The sequence below is a fragment of the Mycetomoellerius zeteki genome, unplaced genomic scaffold (genome assembly GCF_001594055.1).
Source record: "Mycetomoellerius zeteki isolate Tzet28-1 unplaced genomic scaffold, Tzet1.0 scaffold223, whole genome shotgun sequence".
NCBI lineage: Eukaryota > Metazoa > Arthropoda > Insecta > Hymenoptera > Formicidae > Mycetomoellerius > Mycetomoellerius zeteki.
Window position 1 is genome coordinate 940041 of NW_017257198.1, and position 12139 is coordinate 952179.

The window sequence follows — 12139 nt, forward strand, 5'->3', positions numbered from 1 at the left end:
TTTATCAAAACAGTAAAGATTTCGTTAAAGTAAAGGTTTCATACAAATTTGCAAAAACAAAATTTGCTAGGATTACGTTATCTTGCTCCAGTAAAAAGTTAAAAATTAAGCTTAACAAAAATGTTATGTTATCACAGAACAACTTTATTCAACGAGATTTTTCTATTTTATCGACAAAACAGGTTTGACTGTAATATTAGATAATTATTTATAATAACAAAGTTGGTCACTTTCACATTGAATATAGTAGAATTTCACACTGAATGTAGTAGAGATAGTTTTTTTACGATAGCAAATTTTTTGCGATAGTATATTATAATAGATTTGAAGATTGATAACTGATTAATTATGCTGGATTTATTATACAGATGTAGAAGTCTCTTCATAAAAAATCAGTAGTCCAAAAAATAAGCAATTTCAACAGACACATCTTGCAAATACATATGATTACTATTGATTTCATAGTGAAATCTTACAGAGAAATCTTATTTACTGGTAATAATCAGTCAGATATAAGATGGAAAAGCAAAATGTAAGTGCTTGTTGAAGATAAGTGAAACGTTCACTGATCTGTAGTGAAATCCTGTCATTTTTAATCAATTAAAAATTTTCACTGAAGCTTAAGAAAATATTTACATGATATTTGCAAACAAAAAATTAAGATTTTATCTCGGTTATTATTTTAAGAAATTCTATCTATAATATTTGTAGTTATTCTTGTAATATTTTCTTAGCATGTATGTCACAAATCTATGGAGAACTACATCTCGAATAATTTTCTGGAAAGCGACAGTTCTCGTTACGAATTGCCGGATGTGTAAAACCTTCACAGCATTTCCGGTTGCGTTACATCGGTCGGAGATGCGTTGACGTGTACGTAATTACATAAACCAGATGGTTCGCGATAGCGTTTCGCGACTTAAGATAGAGTAAGCGCGGACTGCAATTCCGTGCGAGGTAAATGCGCCCACGTCGTCGCACCAAAGAAGGCCACAACCGAAGCGTGGATTTGTCTCGTCTGCGCGAGAAACATTAGAACTGTTGTTCGACTCATGTATAAACCCCGGGGGTTTCTGCAAAACTACCACACCAAGTATCGACGTAATCTATTCCGTCGAATGAAACAATAAAACATTCGATATCACTTGTGCGATATTGCATTTCTATTACTTTCAACTTTACGGTTGTGTTGCTTTTATTTGTTGCAAAATCTGCAATAAGATGACAGTTATTTTTTTAGCACGAGCGCGTAATTTCTGATAGAGACGTTTATTAATATTCGATATTTTTTTCCTATATTTGACACAAAATATGAAATAGAGAATATTGAATAGATACTAAATAAAATTATTTATAGATTAATTATTTTAAAGTAAGAGCTTTGATATAATATGTGTGTCTTATATATGGGTATACTTTTTTTGTGTAAAATCTCGTTATCATAAAGTCTTTTCTTAACTTTTATTAGAAATTATTAGATATATTGATCATTCGTTTGATATTCATGAATACTTTCTAAATTGATAAATATATTTGTATATAATTTTCGATATCAATATCTCTAAACTTGTAATTCTTCGTGCACGTGGATTGCAAACACGTGATAGCAATCAGTAGTTCTCAAATCACGAAAACAAATTTGATCGCTCCGTTGCCGAGTTTACATACATCGGCGCATATATTAAACCGTTATACGACGATCTCATTTCTGTAAGCAGACAACGTAGACGTTCTAAACGTTCTCAGTTTATCGTCCTCCTAAAAGGCGCACTCTTGCCCGAGCGTACGTTGTAATATTTCGTGTGCAATTACGATTCAGACGTCAGCGACAAAACTCACAGCGCGCTCGTTCGTTCGCTCGCTGTTATGATCGCAAGATATGTTTATTCTATATTTGGCGGATGCCGTAACGCGAGTGTATCGTAAATGCGATATGCCGCTGTTAACCGACGAAGTGAATTTATAATTTTATTGTGCACCGCCTCCCCATTTCCGTCTCTATATCGTTGCGTAATGAACGACACGCTGCACTTGTTCTTCTACAGGGTGACATTCCTACTCTCTTGAGAAAAGAATACATGTTTGCTTTTCAGCGCAAATTAATGCCTGAATTCTAAGCAGAATTATAAGGCTCGTAACATATTCTTGTAAGACTAGTAAGAATTTTTTTTTAAGTGCTTATACCTTTATACAATATTTTTACAGACAGCTTCTTGCTATAAAATTTATAAAAAATCGTAGATATTTACGAATAATCGTATACGTCTTACGATACATACGTATAAAATTAAAATACTAATCATAAGTTCTTACAAGATTTACGAGAACATGTTATGAGTCTTACGATTCTGCTTAGAATAGACCAATAAAATTATTCGAACTTGTATTTCAATATATAGAGAGTGACTATAAGTTATGAACGACGGTCGATGTCACAATGACTAAGATACTTGACGTATATCCTATAAATTATATATATATATATATAATATATATATATATGTGTGTGTGTGTGTGTGTGTGTACACATATACAATTACAACAATAATAACAAATTGCTCATATGACGAAAATCGACGGCAATCAGTTTAATTAAATCGGGTGCATACTTAAGCGTGCAGAAATGAGTCGATGATCCGTGATCAGGCCGCGCGCATGCAGCTGTGCATCTGTGTAACTATACGGACGAGATCGTGTGAGACCTGTTGGCCCCGCCCTTTGCCGACCAGATGTCATTACTCATTACGCACACTGTGTCGTGTACGCAATTCCTTCGTCTCGATTAAAGGGTCGCGAAAAATCGTCTGCAACCGGCGACTTCGGCTTGCCCTCCCCTTCCTCTCTTCTTATGCGTCTGTCCCATCCTCTCGCTGTAAGAGATGCAATGGAATGATAAAATGAGCGTTTGCTAGAAGTGCGGGCTCTCCACGATCGTCCTCGAAACTTGAATGTAACTTCTGATGATGGAGCAAGTTCTAAACTCTGTATAGCAGGTTTTATACTCATGGAAGATTTCGAGAGAAAATTATGAAAATAGCGGACGCTCTAGCGAATTCTTGCTTAGAAAGGACTGCATGCTTGACTGAAGAATGAAGCACGGATAATCGATATGATAGTTTTCCGAGAAGTTATTAAATACACATCGAAATATACGTGCTATCTATATACTAAAACCTTTATAAGATTAAAAAAACTAATTTCGGTTATGAAAATATTAAATAGCTATAGTATTTTACCGTTATAAAAATACGTTATAAAAATACGTTATAAAAATACCGTTATAAAAATATTTGTAGCTCATATCAATGAAAGAGTTAAACTAAAAACGTTTGTTATGTCGAGATGCGAGATTGTAAAGATCGAGAAGAATTTTTGCAAATATTAAATGCGAATATCTCCACGATGAGAAATGTATGAAAATTCATGCAGTTATACGGTCCGATTGCTGAACACTATGTATATAATGAAATAACACGCAAGGTCATAATTCATATCGTTTACCACTACTCCTCTCCCTCCTTTCCCCATCCCTTACCGTTCCTCGTGCCAACATACGTTGCAGAGGCACATGCATTTACCAGACAGCGCGAGCGAGCCAGATTATTCGCATATAAGTGCAAGATACCCGAGTCACACCTGTTGCACTCCAATACACCGGGTGCTCCTTTCGCATCCTTTTTCTTTTCGTCGCGCTGGATTGCTTTTTCCTCTCGAGTTATGTGCCCGCAAAAAGGTCGCTATTGAAGTGACCGCCGGATGCAGACAGAATTACGAATCCTTCTTGTACGACGCAAGGAAAAGGAGTACGTCGCGAACGACGCGTCTGGAACGGCATATCGGTTTAGAACGTGGTGCGTGGGCGAAAAGCCCGTTTCACCCGTTTATTCGAAGATTTGACACGCTTAAGAGGATCGAGAGAAAGCGACGAAAACATATTTGTAAGAACTTGACATAAAAAAGGCTACATATGTCGAAAAGAAAAATTTTACTAAAGACTGCTTTTCTCAAACATTATATATACGCGTGTACGTGTACGCTCGCACATATAAAACAAAAACTATTTCTTTATGTACAAAAATTGTCAGTTATTCTTGCATAGCTTTCTCTTTTATTTATATATGCATATACATATATTACGCTGAGAAAAATAGCTTCTAAATTTAAATAAATATTTATTTAAATAGTGCCAATTAAACATTTATTTACAATAAATAAATATTTACTTAATAAAAAGAAATGATTGTTGAATGATTGAATTAATGTTTTTTTTGTACCAAATAAGTGAATCTTTATGTTTAACAAATATTTGATTTTGGCACTATTCAAATAGATGGTTTATTAAAATTTGTTCAACATATATACATATATATGCATATTAATAGTTTTTTTATTTACTTTATCTATTTGCATTTAACATTCTTTATAATCTATTATTAATTTTTTTACGCGATACAACACAGTTTGCGTCTACATACAATGTTTGCCATAAATTACGACTCGTTTCGAGCAGCTTGCGCGTAAGCACGTGCTCATGCAACAAAGCTATATAGTCCCATGTATTATGGCTGTATTTGCGACATGGGAGGCCCTCCAGATAATGCGAAAAGAGAACCGAGAAATACGTAACGATCGCGTGGTAGTGGAAATGAACCTGGCGGTATCGCGTGCGCGCGTGTATTGCAGTATTGCGTTTCAGCCGCATTAGATTTCCTGCCAGAGCGTAAACGGAGACATGTATCTCCTTCCTTCCACGAGAACGAGGTGAAGGAGAATAATAATGTTGGGGAGATCCTTTTGTACGAAATCCGTAAACCCGCCAACGATGACGTTCAGTTTATAAGATCGTCGCTCAACAGAAAAATAATTTCCGTATCTTTCCGTGATGTCTTTATATGATTATATCTATGAAATATACGTTTCATACATCATGATTTTTCTTTTTTCAAATAAATACTTATATATGTATACTTCCCAATTAAGAAACACATTTTATTTCCAATCTATTTTCTTATTAATATAATAAAAAGGGCGGAATAAAAAAATTTGATTTGTGAAATAAATGGATGACATTATCTTTAATTGGTCACTTTAGAGATCTCCAATGATGATTTGATTGATTTGTACCATGACAAAATAGAATAAAAATAATATTTATAAAAGATTGAATATAGACAAAGACGTACGCGCATGTATTATACTTTTTTATGCTATAACGATTCACGATAAAAAAAACGTTATATAATTGTAGATTAAAAATAAACAGCATTCATAACAGTTTATAATTTATAAGCAAAAATTACGTATTAAATCATTAAAATTTTCAATTAAATCATTTAATTCTAATTTACTTTTATAGTTAATTAGCTTCAATTTTTAATTCCAAAAATTTTATTTTTCTTGAAATTTTATGTTTTTTTCTTCATTATTTTAAGATACATAACAATTATAGTATTTATAGTTTAAAAAAACTTAAAGTCATTGGGCTAAAATTTTTGCATCGCTTCTTCCTGCGAAAGAAATACTTAAAAATAATCATTACATCGCAGTGCCAATGTTACCGGAATCGCATCCATTTCCCAATGTGAATCAGGTATTAATAATAAGGTAACTAGATTTCCTGTGAGAAAATAATGTTCGATCGATATGAAGAATGAACAAAGAATGAAAATAACATAAGTACTCATTTAAAAATTATATATACTTGTCACGAGGCCGATCATTTATAAATAGCGCGTATATAGCGGTATCACACTCGCATTAACATTCTTTTGTATCTCTCCACAATGTGTAAATGTAAACGTCTCGCACCTCGAATCTCCATTCGACGCCTACGTCCCATACCACAGTAATGGGTTAAGTCATAGGCTTTGTGTTCCCTGGAATACCTAACCCTGTAAATCACACGTCGAATTTATTCGATGCTTGCGCAAACCCAATCGATCATTTCACACCGCTCGAGGGATACGGACTATACAGAGATTGTAAATTGTGCAAGTATGCCGCAGACTGAACTATAAGTACTAACGCTACATAAATACTTAGGCTTGAATATATGATGTATATGTAAAAGTATATGTAAAAATATAATCTTCGTTTTTCAGTTAATTAACGAGCAGAGCTTTAAGATGTTCAGAATATTTCTCTTAGAAAAAAATCTCTTTTTACGATATGTGACAAAATTCGAAATAAAATTCTTTATATGATAAAATTTAATGAGTTGTGATTATTGTAATTCCCTGAACTTATAATTAAAAACTGCAGTGACAGTTTTAAAAAAATGTTGAAAAGTAAGCATGAAAGATTAAACATAAAATTCAAGGAATGAGTAGTAGCTAGTTTATGTAATATTGAATTTGTCAAGAAAAAAAAGATCTAAGTTTATATTTTTATTTAAATTTTTACATGTTATCTATCCTTTATTTTACCTTCAGAAAGTCTTTCATATCCATTAGAAATATTTGATTATATTGGACACAATTTTAAGCGATGATGGCGCATGAATATTTAAATGTGATATGTCTATTATAAATTGAAAATATTTGATACAAAAGGTATCGCGACTCTTAAATAATATACAATCGCCAAGGACATTTTTGGAAGGATATTGTGAAAAGTAATTGTATATACCGATTTGAACATTTAAGCTGTTACCACGTTTGGTGTTCTGGCGAATACTTAATGTTTTATGTTCAGACTTAGAGAGAAATAGCAATTTGCGTGGGATTGGAATGTCTGCGTAGCTCAATCGCGTTTTATACTAAAATGCAAATGTGTGTATGTTGTGATTCCTTCAAAACGTTGATACTCTGAGAATAATTTACGCGAATCACAATTCTGTAAACTCTTCCGACTCATGCTTTCTTAATAGTTCGAGTTTTTTTTATTAACATAAAAAAATATAATCGCGTCGCATCTCTCGGAATTACAATCACGAATCGCGATACAGACTGAAACACTTGCTATTTGGCATGAGTATAACATGTAAAACGGTGATTATTTTTCACGGTAATTAAATGGTCTCGTCGGTTAAAGTCGCTTAAAAATTTCAAACAAGTTGTCGAGCGTCATTAATGCGAAGGATAAACCGGTGCAACCACGATCTATTTAAAGAAATTATGACTGCGCTATCGCGTCGCATAAGTACGTATATGTATATAGAATTCTCTATTACATGAGCAATATTTCCTTTCAAAAATTTCAGACTACGAAAAACAGATAAATAATATCATATAAATTTTTCTTTTATACATGATATTACTATTTTACATTACAATAGAATATTTGCAATATTTGAAATAAAAAAGGATTATCGTGGATATTTTAAATACGCCTATCAGTGCATTGAAAAAATTCCAACTAGCGCATTTGTGCATCGTTAATGTGCTTTAATTTACCGCGACATTCACCTCGTTGCCCGCTTTTGTCGAATGCGTAGGCAACTCGCGTTGCATTGTACACATCTTTTTTAGAATTGCATTTAAACTTGATATAAAATTACGTATATAAAATAAATGTTCTTCCATAAAATATACATGCATATATGTATTCTATATAATATTATATACACTTTACTTTTTTAAAAGAAATATTTAAATTTGGCGTAATAAAAATTATAAAGTAGATACTATAATTTTACATCTAGTAAAAATTATTTTCTAAACTAAAGAACACGCATATTGTAATTCTATGTGACGTATTTCTGTTTTTTAGGTGTTAATGCGCGTATCGCGACATTCTCAGCGAGCACTGACGTTTGCGGAGTGCAAGGACCGGATGCATCGCACAGTTACTAGGCAAAGACACGATCCGATCCAATGCAAATGCGTTCTCGATACCCGACGGGTCTTTGCTATAAGCGTGTAGGCGAGAAAGACGTCCATCCTCTTTTGCAGGACTACTCTAAGCTACCAATATGTAGTGGCGGTGTTCTCACTCCCTAGACAAAGAAAAGCCTGAGTGGACTTGCATTTTAAATGGCATCTGTCTGATGCCACTATATATATGTGCATAAAACATGTACGTTAAATTACGTACAAATGAGGATATTTTCGGCAGATAATACTTTATAGTCCATTTCGGTCATCGATTCTGTTTTATATTATGTACATACATGATTCACGAGATATTTATATATTAATAATAATAATAGTTTAACTGTGGCATTACGCGCAAGTATTAATTTGTTGTTCATCAACAAACTTTTAAAAAATCAAATAATTCATAAACGAGTAAAATAAAGGACTTTTACTCGGTGAATGTACAAATCATATATGTATAGAGCTTTAGGACAAGAAGTAAAAGATTATTGCATAAACATAATAATATTTAACTAAAATTTAATATCTACTATTACATACGCTTTTTATGAAAAATGATTTTATTAATAATAATGAAATAAAGAATTAGAGGAAGGTCACCGATACTGACATAGGTCTCTTAACGCGACATCCCTTTATTTCTTAGAAACTAACTTTTGCATCTTATTAATACTAATAAAAACGTGATCTATTTAACTAATTAAAGAAGTACAAATTCATAATTCATATATTTGTGGCTTATTTCTATACCAAATCAGCTAAAAATAAATTCTATGAATCCGAGAAGAAAATTCTTACGGTATTCTTTTGCAAATTGCGCAATTAAAATAATAGTGACTGTATTATTGATAATATTATGTCATTTTAAATGTTTATGGTTTCATAAATTAGTTTTCTTTACGGAATAGGATATATCTTTATTTATAATAGGAATGTTGGCATTATTGTCTACTATGCCAGTTTTGGAGTCCATTTTGTCAGACGCTCATTTTTACATAACTTACGAAAAACTTAATTATTGCAAAATTGCAAACAGTATTATAAAAACTGCTTATACTATCTGATAGAAGACACTTTTTAGTTTGTATTTATGTTTGTGAAGTTGTATTTTTACCTTTTGTTTAAGAAATATTGTCTAAAAACAAAGTGGTATGTCGGTATCGATGACCTTCCTCTACATATTTGTAAAAGGAAGTTCTTGTAAATAAATTTACGTTTCTCATAAAAATTTTTTATACGAATAATAGAGAAATGATCAAAAATTTTAAATAATCAAACAGTAAATTTCTGAAACACAAATGTGTTACAGAAAATAATCTCGGCTATCTTGTTGCTGTTCTATTTGCGCAGTTATTAAAAAATACAAATTAAAATCTAATTACAATATTGAAAGTATATATATGTATTATAGGTATGTATAATTAGATAATAGATATATAACGCGACGCGATTGAAATATGCGTCATTTAAGATGCCCCAAAAATTTATTAAAAAGCCATAGTTAGGTAGTTGTAAGAAGATTTTATTTCGACGAGCGAAGGTCGAAATGAGCCTCAATAATGATCAGAAAACAAGTCAAAGTAACTAGAAAAGTATATTAGACGAAGAGGAAGTAAGTGGCAACGTGAACTGACCAGCGCGTTTCGTTAGAAGCTCGAAAATCGCGCCGATACTAGAAAGGCATGTTGAGCGAGGAGGTCGCCAAGTCGTAGCGACGAAACCCCACTTATTATGCCCCCCACCTCATGTACAAGAATAGGCGTAAACCAATGAGAACGCTAGCAGGTTCGCTCTTACACGCGGCAAGAAGCCCCCGCCCATTGACCAATGACCGCGACGCTACGCGGCGGCAAAGTGGGGAGGCGCCGTCGCTCGGAATACCTCCGATAACTTTCTCGCTAACGTGTACTCCTAATAATATTCTGCAGATTTGTACGAAGTTTCTAACGTCGAGAAACTGAGAAACTCGATTCTCTCGCCTTTCCGTCCGAATATGTACTTTTAATAATTTTCATACATTTCTACGGATGTATAATTAAATTTTTTTATTATCTATTTAATTGTAACGTAATATCCAATTTATTTAGCTATTATTTATTAATTATGCGGTATAGATATATAGAAATAATGTTTTTTTAATGCAGATTATTCCGTTTTTGTCATAGAATTAAACTAGCTATAGTATAATTTTGGAACACAGCCTCTGAAGTAAGAAAGTAGATTTTTAAGTAAGCAAATACGGCAGATCAATCTATAGAGGGCTCTCCATCACCCTTACCGATTATTATAATCGATAGTCCCCTTTTCTATGCTTTCCTGCATAGATCTTTAAGGGGATCCTAAACTGAACTTGATTGAGGTTGATAGTACAGACTTTTTTAATTCCAAATTCGATAATAGTGACATCTTTGATTCATTTCTTATATTATGTTATATATCGTTCTGTCTCACTCAAACACATATATCTATCCTTATCTAACATATGTCAGCATCCAAGAAGACTAGAACTAAGGAGGGTCAACTCGGTGCCAATAGCGGTAGTGGGGGTGAGGCAAAAAGTGGCGACGGATAACTTCCCCCACTCTTGCGCTTCATTAGTCCTCTCTGTCGTTCTATATAGTTGTCGCTCTATCGTTCTATAATCGTCACTTTGTCGCTCTTATATCGAACTTTCACACAATGCGCAGTGCCGCTGCACATCGTGTGAATAGCTGCGGACGTTTTTTGACTCACCCCCATCACACGAGTTAATCCTCCTTAGTTCTAGTCTTCTTGTCAGCATCTAAGGCCGGAATCAGACTATGCATTGAAGATTGAGATTGAAGATTGAAGATTAAAATTTGACCAGTGAGGACAAAGGAATTTTAGCTCCTATTGTTTTGATTGGTCAAATTTCAATCTTTCAATCTTCAATCTCAATATTCAATGCGTAGTCTGATTCCAGCCTAACATCAGTCATCTATCACAAGACCGCGTAACTACTACTACACGAAATTTCTACTCTGTTGACATTCCTAGTCTTCACAAAACATCCGTATACATGTATTTTTCATTCGATGAAAATATTTTTCTTTTAGACTTTCAATCTTACTTCTATCTTAGTTCAATCTTAGTTCTACAAATTCGGTATCGCTCGTTTCAATAATGTGACCTCAACTGCACGCTTATTTTCAAGATATGGACTATAAAACTCTTATATTAAGCAAATATACCTGAGGTGACAGCTGTACGAGCCAAAAGTAAGTGAATTTTTTAACTTTTTTTCGATTTTCTCATGAAATCCAGTGCAGCTGAGGTCCTGTTTGTGCGTCCTTTAATTCTGTAATTATAATTTTGCAATCCGTAAATCCAATTCGGAGATTTTTCACCGAATGGAAATGATGATAAAGTAGGACGACTTTAGCATCCCCTTAAAGGATATTCTAAAGACGACGCAGAGGATATGTCCTACGTTTTAAGAATGTCTCTTAAGAGGATCCTAAAGACGATTAATTTCTGTGATTTTCATATATTGAAAATAGCACTTACACACAAACGATTTACGTGTCATTGACACATTACCACACCAATAGGCGCGTTCAAGTCGACAAAGTGGCTAGGTCTGTTCGCCGAGCAATTAAACATGATTGGTTGGATCCACAGGTAAGAACCAATCATGCTCATTCGCTACGGCAAGCATGCCTAGCCGCTTTGCCGTCTTGAACTCGCCCAATATCTCACTCACGCACGTCACACATACCTACACATAAATTTTCGTATAACAATTACGTTTTAATCAGATGTCTGTAAGTCCAATTTAAAGAACTTCATACTGTTTTTTCAGTACACTATAAATTACGAGTTTGTGAACTACTATATTTCATAAGTACAGATTGCATAATTTTTATATGAAGTAAATGTTGTCACGACGTGACAGCTTTAGAACGCCATATTGGATTAAGAAATGGTAATTAAGGTCTCAATTTCAAAATTTTTTGTCGTTCTCTAGACTCCACCTCATAGATACGTATTAATGTGGATACTTTAATATTAGAAAAGGAGTAATATATATATTATAATATACATATACTTTCCTATAATATATTAGGTGTACAAAAAAGTTCTGAGCTTTAGATTTCATACAACCGAAATAACAATTTAAATTTTATATATCTTCCCGCCCTTTTGCGGTTTTAAAGCGTTAACATTTGGCCTTCTAAAATGCCATACGGTTTGGCGTTTGATGCACATATCCTCAAAAATCAGTAGTGTTCACGATGGCAATAACAAAAGAGCATATTCGATTTTCCGTCCACTTCGCGTTTCATCTGAAGAAAAATGCT